Source organism: Natrix helvetica, assembly GCF_964273705.1.
Source record: "Natrix helvetica genome assembly, chromosome: W".
NCBI lineage: Eukaryota > Metazoa > Chordata > Lepidosauria > Squamata > Natricidae > Natrix > Natrix helvetica.
The window spans coordinates 81,595,913-81,605,912 of record NC_138555.1 but is presented as its reverse complement, the minus strand read 5'-3'; the positions used below and the strand labels follow the sequence as shown (position 1 = coordinate 81,605,912).

Genomic DNA, 10,000 nt, shown 5'->3' with positions numbered 1-10,000 from the left:
ATATTTTCCAAACGCCGTGCAGGGCGAGGAAAGACTTGGCCCAGAGTCTCGGAGATTCACGGACAGATCTTCACACTCCTGAAACGACCGAACGAGCGAATTGTTTCCTGCTCATTCACCTCCAGCAAAGTCTTTCAAGGGAGGATTTACAGTCACAGACCTTATCTAGCTTGGAAAGCTGCCATGTCAATATTTTCCAAACACCGTGCAGGGCAAGGAAAGACTTGGCCCAGAGTCTCGGAGATTCACGGACAGATCTTCACACTCCTGAAACGAACGGACGAATGAATTGTTTCCTACAAAAGCCCATTCCCCTTTCTGATTATTATTGACACCCGACATCTGAAACGTCCTAGAAAAAGCACGACAGAGAATGTTCTTCCTGCGACAACGCAGAAAGCTCAAACTGCCCAAGGAGCTGCTGATCACAGTTTGACAGAGGAATGATTGAGTCTGCCATTTGCACTTCTGGAACCCTCTGGCTTGGCACTGCGACCAAACAAGACGGACACGGACTTCGGCAGATAGTTAGAACTGCAGAAAAAAAGAATTACAACTACTCTGCCTTCCAATGAGGACCTGTATATTCGATGGGTCAGAAAGAAGGCTGTGAAAATATCTACAGACCCCCTCACATCCTGGACAAAAACTGTTTCAACGAGACGACATTGTAGGGCATTGCACACCAAGATGACTAGATATAAGGAGATATATTCCCCACTCCGTCCCATCACTCTGCTGAGCAACTGATTCCCACAACACCGAGAAACTATCTAGTAGCGCTGTATTACTATTATTCTACTCATCTTTCCTCTTTATCTTCCTATGACTATAACTTTGTTGCTCGTGTGTTACGATTTATATTCATTGTTTTATTAAGTGTCCCAGGATGAGTTCTGTTGATTGCTTATTTAGTATTCTATGACTATTAGCAGTTATGATTATGATGACATGCTTTTTATCATGATTTATGATCACGATTTATTACTTTCTGCTTGTATGTACACTGAGAGCATGTGTGCCGGAAGCAAATTCCTTGTGTATCTGATCACAGTGGGCTAATAAAGAATTCTGTTCTATGTACTGTTGTGTATTCTATTCTAATTCCATATTTTCTCTTCTCTTCTCTTCTCTTCTCTTCTCTTCTCTTCTCTTCTCTTCTCTTCTCTTCTCTTCTCTTCTCTTCTCTTCTCCTCTTCTCTTCTCTTCTCTTCTCTTCTCTTCTCTTCTCTTCGCTTCTCTTCCTTCCATTCCATTCCATTCTTCCATTCCATTCATCATCCTATCCTATCCCTATTTCTCTATTCCTATTCCTATTTCTTAGTATAGTCTTGATTGAGCTTGTACAAAATAAATACAATGCAAATGGTTATTCTAATGCAGTGGGGGCGAGCCTTTTTTGGCTCGCGTGCCAAAAGTGGGGGGAGCGCGGGGGGAGCGCGGGGGGATTGTGCACGGGCATGCCACACGCATAAGGCTTTGCGCATGACCAGTGCGCATGCACGCATTACCAGCACTCCCCCCCATTTTTAGTGTGCTTTTTTCACCCTCCCCAGGCTCCAGAGGTATTATAGGAGCCTAGGGAGGGTGAAAACAGCCCCCTACTCCCCCGGAGTCCCTCTGAAGGCTTCAGGAGCTTCCCTGAAGCCTCCGGAGTGCGAAAAACCGGCCCTACGGGCAAACTGGAAGTTTGGGAACAAACTTCCGGTTTGCTCATAGGGCCGGTTTTAGCTCTCCGGAGCCTTCAGGGAAGCTCCTGAAGCCTCCGGAGGGCGAAAAATGGCCTCAAAGGAAGGCCAAAGGCAGGCGTGCCATAGGTTTGCCATCACAGTTCTGTTGTGTTGTGTTGTACTGTTTTGTATTGTATTGTATTGTATTGTATCGTATCGTATCATTGTATTGTATTGTATTGAATTGTATTGAATTGTATTGAATTGTATTGAATTGTATTGAATTGTATTGAATTGTATTCTATTCTATTCTATTCTATTCTATTGTGTTGTGTTATGTTGTGTTGTGTTGTTTTGTATCGTATTGTATCGTATTGTACTGTATTGTATCGTATCGTATTGTATCGTATCATTGTATTGTATTGTATTGTATTGTATTGTATTGTATTGTATTGTATTGTATTGTATTGATGTCCCGGTGTTTGGAAGCCGTCGGGGTCTGGATGGGGGACAACAGACTCAAGCTCAACCCCTCCAAGACTGAGTGGCTGTGGCTACCGGTACCTCGGTTCAGCCAGTTGACACCATCACTGGCCATAGGGGGCGAGCAATTGCCCCCTGTGGAACGGGCGCGCAATTTGGGCATCCTCTTAGATGCCCGGCTGTCGATGGATGACCATGTGGCAGCCGTGGCAAGGGGGGCGTTCCACCAGGTTCGCCTGGTGCGCCAATTGCGCCCCTTACTGGACCGGGATGCCCTACGCACGGTCACTCATGCGCTGGTGACGTCTCGTCTGGACTACTGCAATGCCCTCTACATGGGGCTTCCCTTGGGACGTGCCCGAAGACTACAGCTAGTCCAGAATGCAGCCGTGCGGGCTATCACGGGGAGTACTAGGTACTCCCACATAACACCTCTCCTGCGCGAGCTGCACTGGCTGCCTGTGGTTTTTCGGGTGCGTTTCAAGGTGTTGATCACCATCTTTAAAGCGCTCCATGGCACAGGACCTAGCTACTTGCGGGATCGCATCCTACTGCATACATCCCTGCGACCAATTCGCTCTCACAGGGAGGGATTCCTCCTGGTGCCGTCCACCAAGCAATGCCAATGGGCAGCGCCTAGGAGTAGAGCCTTCTCTGTGATGGGCCCAACCCTCTGGAACGACCTCCCCCCCGACATCAGAACCACCACCGACTTCCGCTCCTTCCGACAAAAACTAAAGACTCACCTGTTTCGATTAGCCGGCTTGGCCCACTCATAGTTTTATCTTACCTCCTGGCAGATATTTTTAATTGGGAATTTCTAGGGTCATTATTTTAAATTTAACTTCTTGGGGTATTTTTAGGGGTTATTTTTAAATACTGTTTTTTAATTGCTTTACTTTAAGGTACAGTTTCTATAGCCTCCTCATTTAAGTATTTAAGTATCTGTGTATTTTTGTATTTATTCTTAAGTATTTCTTGTGTTTTAATTTGACTGTACACCGCCCCGAGTCCCTTTTGGGAGAGGGGGTGGTCTAGAAATTTAAAATAAAGTAAAGTAAAGTAAAGTAAAGTATTGAATTGAATTGTATTGAATTGTATTGAATTGTATTGAATTCTATTCTATTCTATTCTATTCTATTCTATTCTATTCTATTCTATTCTATTCTATTCTATATAATGTGCTGTGCTGTGCTATTCCTATTCCATTCCATTCTATTCTATTTCATTCCATTCCATTCCATTCTTTTTTTCTTTTCTTTTCCTCTCCTTTCCATTCCATTCCCTTTTCTTTTTTCTTTTCTTCTTTTCTTTTCTTTTTTCCTTTCCTTTCTATTCCTTTCTTTCCTGATTCCCTCCTCTCCTCTCTCCTCTTCTACTCTCCTCCCCTCCCCTTCCATGCGGGGCCAGTTTAAAAACCTGCATTTACTACAACACACCAAACTGGCTTAAGGACCTCGCCCACTTGCTGCTTCTAGGATCCAGTCCATGTCCCAATTCTCCCCCCCCCCCCGCCCCACGAACAGGTTCCTTTGCTAACCAGACGACGAGTGTGTATTGGTTGTTCCTTTGTGAACCTTCTCACCACCGTGACGATAAGCCAGATGTGCTGCCAGATGTGTGCAAGGCACCTATTTTTCTACACGCCACACAACCCTTGTCCTGCGCCTAAAACACTTTTTAAAAAACCGTGCAGACACTTGCACTTCAGAGTTAGGCAGGACAACAACAAAAAGAAACACGGGTTACACGCATGTCGCATTCATGTCTTCTTTGCGCCTTTGTTCTGCACACGTCGGGCTTATTCATGACCCCGATCAGCATCGCAAAGGAGCGCAGAATTACGCACGCCCGATCTAGTTGTCTAAGTGCATCGCTTCATTAATTCTGCATTGCCGCACGGTGTGCAATTGCATCGGCGAGCATTGCTCTCTTTCCAGACCAGCTGCTGGGGCACACACATTGGCATCCATTCGCCTGCGGAGACGTGCCGCCCCGGGATTGCGTGGGTAGGAAGTTTAGCACCCACCCCTCTCCTAGGAGGAGGAAATAGTTTAGGAAATGTTAAAAGGCCAGAATAGTTGTCAATGGGCCCTTAAGGGCTGGGCCAGGCTATTCTACATAACAAAAGATCTACCTCTTTCAGGCAGAGCCCAAAGCCCTTTCATTAAATCATCACCCAGCAAGAATCAACCAAGCTCAGGACAAAGTTGGCCCTGCATGGACCCACGGGTGAGGGGTTTGCCTTCCCCAGGCTCCGGAGGCTTTCCTTGAGCCTCTGGGAGGGTGAAAACGGCTTCCTCCTCCTGGGAGGCCCATTTTTCCCTCTCCCCGTGCCTCCGCGCGGGCTCTGCGTCCAAAACAGGCTGCGTGGAGACTCCTGGGAGGGGAGGGGTGTGATGGGCAGGGCCAGCCTGGAGTGGGATTTGGAAACCAGCCATAACGTTAGCTAAGGGTTCTCCTGAACCCAGGCAAATCCGTAGCAACCCACCCCTGGATCTACCTTTTTCAGGCAGAGCCGTAGTAGGAATTGCCCAAAGCTCTTTCATTACATCATCACCCAGCAAGAGTCAACCAAGCCTAGGAGTCAGGACAGCCTACAGAGATGCCCCTGCAGGGCCCCATGGGAGTCTGACAACCAATCAGAATATAAGCTCAAGTTCAAAACCCAACAGGGAGTATAAATCTCTCTCTCTCTCTCTCTCTTCTCATCTTTTTTCTTTCTTTCTTTCTCTCTCATCTCTCTCTTTCTCTCATCTCTCTCTTTTCTCTCTCATTTTCTTTTCTTTCTCTCTTTCTCTCCTCTTTCTTATCTCTCTCTCTTTCTCTCTCTCATCTCTCATCTCTTTCTCTCTCATCTTTCTTTTCTCTCTCTTTCTCTCTTTCTTTTATCTCTCTCTCTCTCCTCTCATCTTTTTTCTTTCTCTTTCTCTCTCATCTCTTTCTGTCTCTCTCATCTCTCTCTTTTCTCTCTCATTTTCTTTTCTTTCTCTCTTTCTCTCATCTCTCTTATTTCTCTCTTTCTCTCTCTCATCTCTCATCTTTCTCTCTCATCTTTCTTTTCTCTCTTTCTCTCTTTCTTTTACCTCTCTCTCTCTTTTCTCTCATCTTTTTTCTTTTTCTCTTTCTCATCTCCCTCTTTCTCTCATCTTTTCTCTCTCATTTTCTTTTCTTTCTCTTTCTCTCATCTCTCTTTCTTATTTCTCTCTTTCTCTCTCTCTCATCTCTCATCTTTCTCTCTCATCTTTCTTTTCTCTCTTTCTCTCTTTCTTTTATCTCTCTCTCTTTTCTCTCATCTTTTTTTCTTCTTCTCTTTCTCATCTCTCTCTTTCTCTCATCTCTCTTTTTTCTCTCTCTTTTTCTTTTCTTTCTCTCCTCTCTTTCTTATCTCTCTCTCTCATCTCTCTCTCATCTTTCTTTTCTCTCTTTCTCTCTTTCTTTTGTCTCTCTCTCTTTTCTCTCATATTTTTTCTCTCTTTCTCTCTCATCTCTCTCTCATCTCTCTCTTTTCTCTCTTGTTTTCTTTACTTTCTCTCTTTCTCTTATCTCTTTCTCTCTCATCTTTCTTTTCTCTCTCTTTCTCTCTTTCTTTTATCTCTCTCATCTCTCTCTCTCCCCCTCCTCTCTGTCTCTCCCATCTCTCTTTCATCTTTCTCTCTCTCTCTCTTTCTCTCTTCTCTCTTTCTCTCATCTCTCTCTCTCCTCTCCCACGTGCCTTTTTGCCCAGGACCTCAAGCCATGTGGTACTAATGTCCACCATTAATGTCCACCATTAAAAACCATCTTTCCAAACAGCCACCAATTTTTGATGGGCATGTCTTCCAACACATGCACATCCTTCCCTGCCTTCAAACCCAACGCAAAGTGTCTGCGCATTGACCTTTTGCACGGAATCAATTGCACACATCAAACTCACACCAAGCGATCGAATTGGCAGTTGGTTGTGTCTCCGCAGGAAGCAGGAAAAAAGAGAGCCTTTTAGGACTGCACGACCAAAATCCACAATTCTTGCAAGGATGTTAAACCTCCCCATGTACCTTTTAGAGGAATCCGTGAAAAATCTTCCGTTAAAAAGAAATATCTATTACTTCATTTCGGTATCAATACAATAGCAGAGTTGAAAGGGACCTTGGAGGTCTTCTAGTCCAACCCCCTGCCTAGGCAGGAAACCCTATACCGTTTCAGACAGATGGCCATCCAACATCTTCTTAAAGGCTTCCAGTGTTGGGGCATTCACAACTTCTGGAGGCAACTTCTGTTCCACTGATTAATTGTTCTAACTGTCAGGAAATTTCTCCTCAGTTCTAAGTTGCTTCTCTCCTTGATTAGTTTCCACCCATTGCTTCTTGTCCTACCCTCAGGTGCCTTGGAGAATAGTTTGACTCCCTCTTCTTTGTGGCAACCCCTAGGATATTGGAAGACTGCTATCACCCCTTCTTTTCATCAAACTAGAGATACCCAATTCCTGCAACCGTTCTTCATATGTTTTAGTCTCCAGTCCCCTAATCATCTTTGTTGCTCTTCTCTGCACTCTTTCTAGAGTCTCCACATCTTTTCTACATCGTGGTGACCAAAACTGGATGCCGTATTCCAAGTGTGGCCTTACCAAGGGATTGTAAAGTGGTATTAACCCTTCACGTGATCTTGATTCCCTCTGTTGATGCAGCCTAGAACTGTGTTGGCTTTTTTGGCAGCTGCTGCACACGGCTGGCTCCTATTTAAATGGTTGTCCACTAGGACTCCAAGATCCCTTTCCCAGTTACTACTGTTGAGCAAGGTACCACCTATACTGTACCTGTGCATTTCATTTTTCTTGCCTAAATGTAGAACCTTACTCTTTTCACCATTGAATTTCATTTTGTTAGATAGTGCCCAATGTTCAAGTTTGTCAAGATCCTTCTGTATCTTCAGCCTATCTTCTGGAGTGTTGGCTATTCCTGCCAGCTTGGTGTCATCTGCAAATTTGGTGAGTTCCCCATTTCTTCCCTCATCCAAATCATGGATGAATCATGGATGAAGGTCAACACTCTTCGTCCTGGGCCCAAAACAGAGCCTTGGGGTACTCCACTGCATACTTCCCTCCATGTAGATGCAGTTCCATTGAGGACTACACGTTGAGTGCGGTTGGTCAGCCAGTTACGAATCCATCTGGTGGTGATGCTGTCCAACCCACATTCTTCTACATTATCTAGTAGTAGGTTATGGTCTACCTTATCAAATGCCTTACTGAAGTCCAAGTAAACTATATCGACGGCATTCCTCTGGTCCACTAATTCTGTCCCTTTGTCAAAGAATGCAATAAGATTAGTCTGGCATGATCTGTTTTTGACAAACCCATGTTGGCTTTCAGCTATTACTTTGTTTGCTTCTAGATGTTCGCTAATTCATTGCTTGTTTATCTTTTCCAGAATCTTTCCTGGTATTGAGGTCAGGCTGATAGGTCTGTGGTTTCCTGGATCTGTTTTTCCCCCTTTTTTGATGGGAACCACATCAGCTCTTTTCCAGTCCTCTGGTAGTTCCCCAGTGCTCCAGGATCTCTGAAAGATCTAGTTCAGTGGTTCTGAGATCTTGTCTGCCAGTTCCTTCAGAACCCTGGGGTGTAATCCATCCGGTCCTGGTGATTTGAACTTGTCTAAGGAAGACAGGTGCTCACTTACCATTTTCTTCCCTATTTCAACTTGTGTTCCTAATCTGATTTTTGTGGTGATGTTTTTGATAGGTTGGACTGTTTTATCCCTTTGTGTAAAGACAGATGCAAAACATGAGTTAAATAGTTCTGCTTTCTCCCTGTTGCTTGTCACCTTCTTGCCACTTTCTCCCAGCAATGGACCAATTGTTTCCTTAACCTTTTTCTTGTTTTTAACATGTTGGAAGAAGCTTTTTTTTTGGTTATTTTTTACTTTTGTGGCAAGGCTTCCTTCATTGTGAGCCTTAGCTTTCCTCACTATCTATGTTAACATAGAATAAGAAATCATATTTTCAATTCCTTCCCCAAGACATGGCTGATTTTTGTAAGATCGAAGGATAGGGAGGCCTGACTGCTTATTCATGAAAATGATTTATGCATTGTTTTTTTGGAAAAATCCCAAAGCAGTAAAAAAAAAATCTGATTAAAACCATTAAAATAAAATAAAAAATTCAAAGCATGATAAACAACCAGCCCACGAATGTTAGAAGGACTGGCTGGGATGGAAAAATCCCATTTTTTAAAAAAAAAACCCAGTCAAATAAACATCTCATGGCTTATTTTAATTGGCAAGCTATTACATCAGGCAAAATTGAAACCTATAAAGTAAATAAACACCATTAATTTCACTCTGAACTGTACAGATTGCAGCATAGCAAGACAGAATCAGAAAAAAGACATAGTGATCATAGATGGTAGGTAGGTAGGTAGGTAGATGGATGGATGGATGGATGTAGATAGATAGATTAGATAGATAGATAGATAGATGATAGATAGATAGATAGATAGATAGATAGATAGATAGATAGATATGAAAGGATGGATGGATGGATATATCGATAGATTAGATAGATAGATGATAGATAGATAGATAGATAGATAGATAGATAGATAGATAGATAGATGAAAGGATGGATGGATGGATGGATAGATAGAAGATGATAGATGATAGATAGAGAGAGAGAGAGAGACAGACAGACAGACAGACAAATATATATAAACGTTGCAAAGACAATCTCAACTTTACACGGGAAAAGACCCGAATACAACAAAACCAGCATATATATATATATATATATATATATATATATATATATATATATATATATATATATATATATATATATATATATATATATATATATGATATAAGATAGATAGATAGATAGATATAGATGATAGATGATAGATAGATAGATAGATAGATAGATAGATAGATAGATAGATAGATAGATAGATAGATGATAGATAGATAGATAGATAGATATGAAAGGATGGATGGATGGATATAGATTGATAGATAGATAGATAGATAGATAGATAGATAGATAGATAGATAGATAGATAGATGGATGAAAGGATGGATGGATGGATGGATGGATGGATAGATAGAAGATGATAGATGATAGGTGATAGATAGATAGAGACAGACAGACAGACAGATAGATAAATAGATATATATGATATAAGATAGATAGATAGATAGATAGATAGATAGATAGATAGATAGATAGATGATAGATAGACAGATGATAGATAGACGATAGATGGATGAAAGGATGGATGGATGGATGGATGGTTAGAAGATGATAGATGATAGATAGATAGATAGATGATTGATAGATAGATAGATAGATAGATAGATAGATAGATAGATAGATAGATAGATAGATAGATAGATAGATACCATCCCAAAACAGTTAACAAATCCGATTTAAAACCATTTTCTAAAAAATTGAATAAATACAAAGCATGATAAACCCCAAGCCCACAAATATTGGAAGGATTGCCATGGAAGGGCCACTTAAGATGCTGTTAATGAAAATGCGGTCCATTTAAAAAGAATTGAAGTGTATGGCAGCGTCTAGCCAGCTTCGAATCACTTCCGAAAATGAAGCAGGGTTGTGTCTGGTTAGAATTTGGATAGGAGACCACGGGAAAAGTCCAGAGCTGCAACTAAATCTTTTTTTTTCAAAAAAGCATCGCAGGTAAAGAGGATAGACCGTGGAAAATAATATACCTTATCCATACATTCCCCAAGATTCTATCTTGACTTGAAGAGGGAAAATGACCTTTTCTAACTTTTGGTGAGCTTGGCTCACTTCCTCGAGCTCCGCGCAGGACATTTCTCAGAGCGGAGGAAAGGAATCAAGGGTTGTGG

General features: G+C 42.2%; 1 protein-coding gene across 2 annotated transcripts in view; it reads right to left on the bottom strand.

Annotated features, from left to right (window-relative positions):
- Positions 1 to 10,000, bottom strand: part of REM2 (RRAD and GEM like GTPase 2) — a 29,538-nt gene that overhangs the window by 15,401 nt on the left and 4,137 nt on the right. The gene's annotated exons all lie outside the window — the stretch shown is intronic.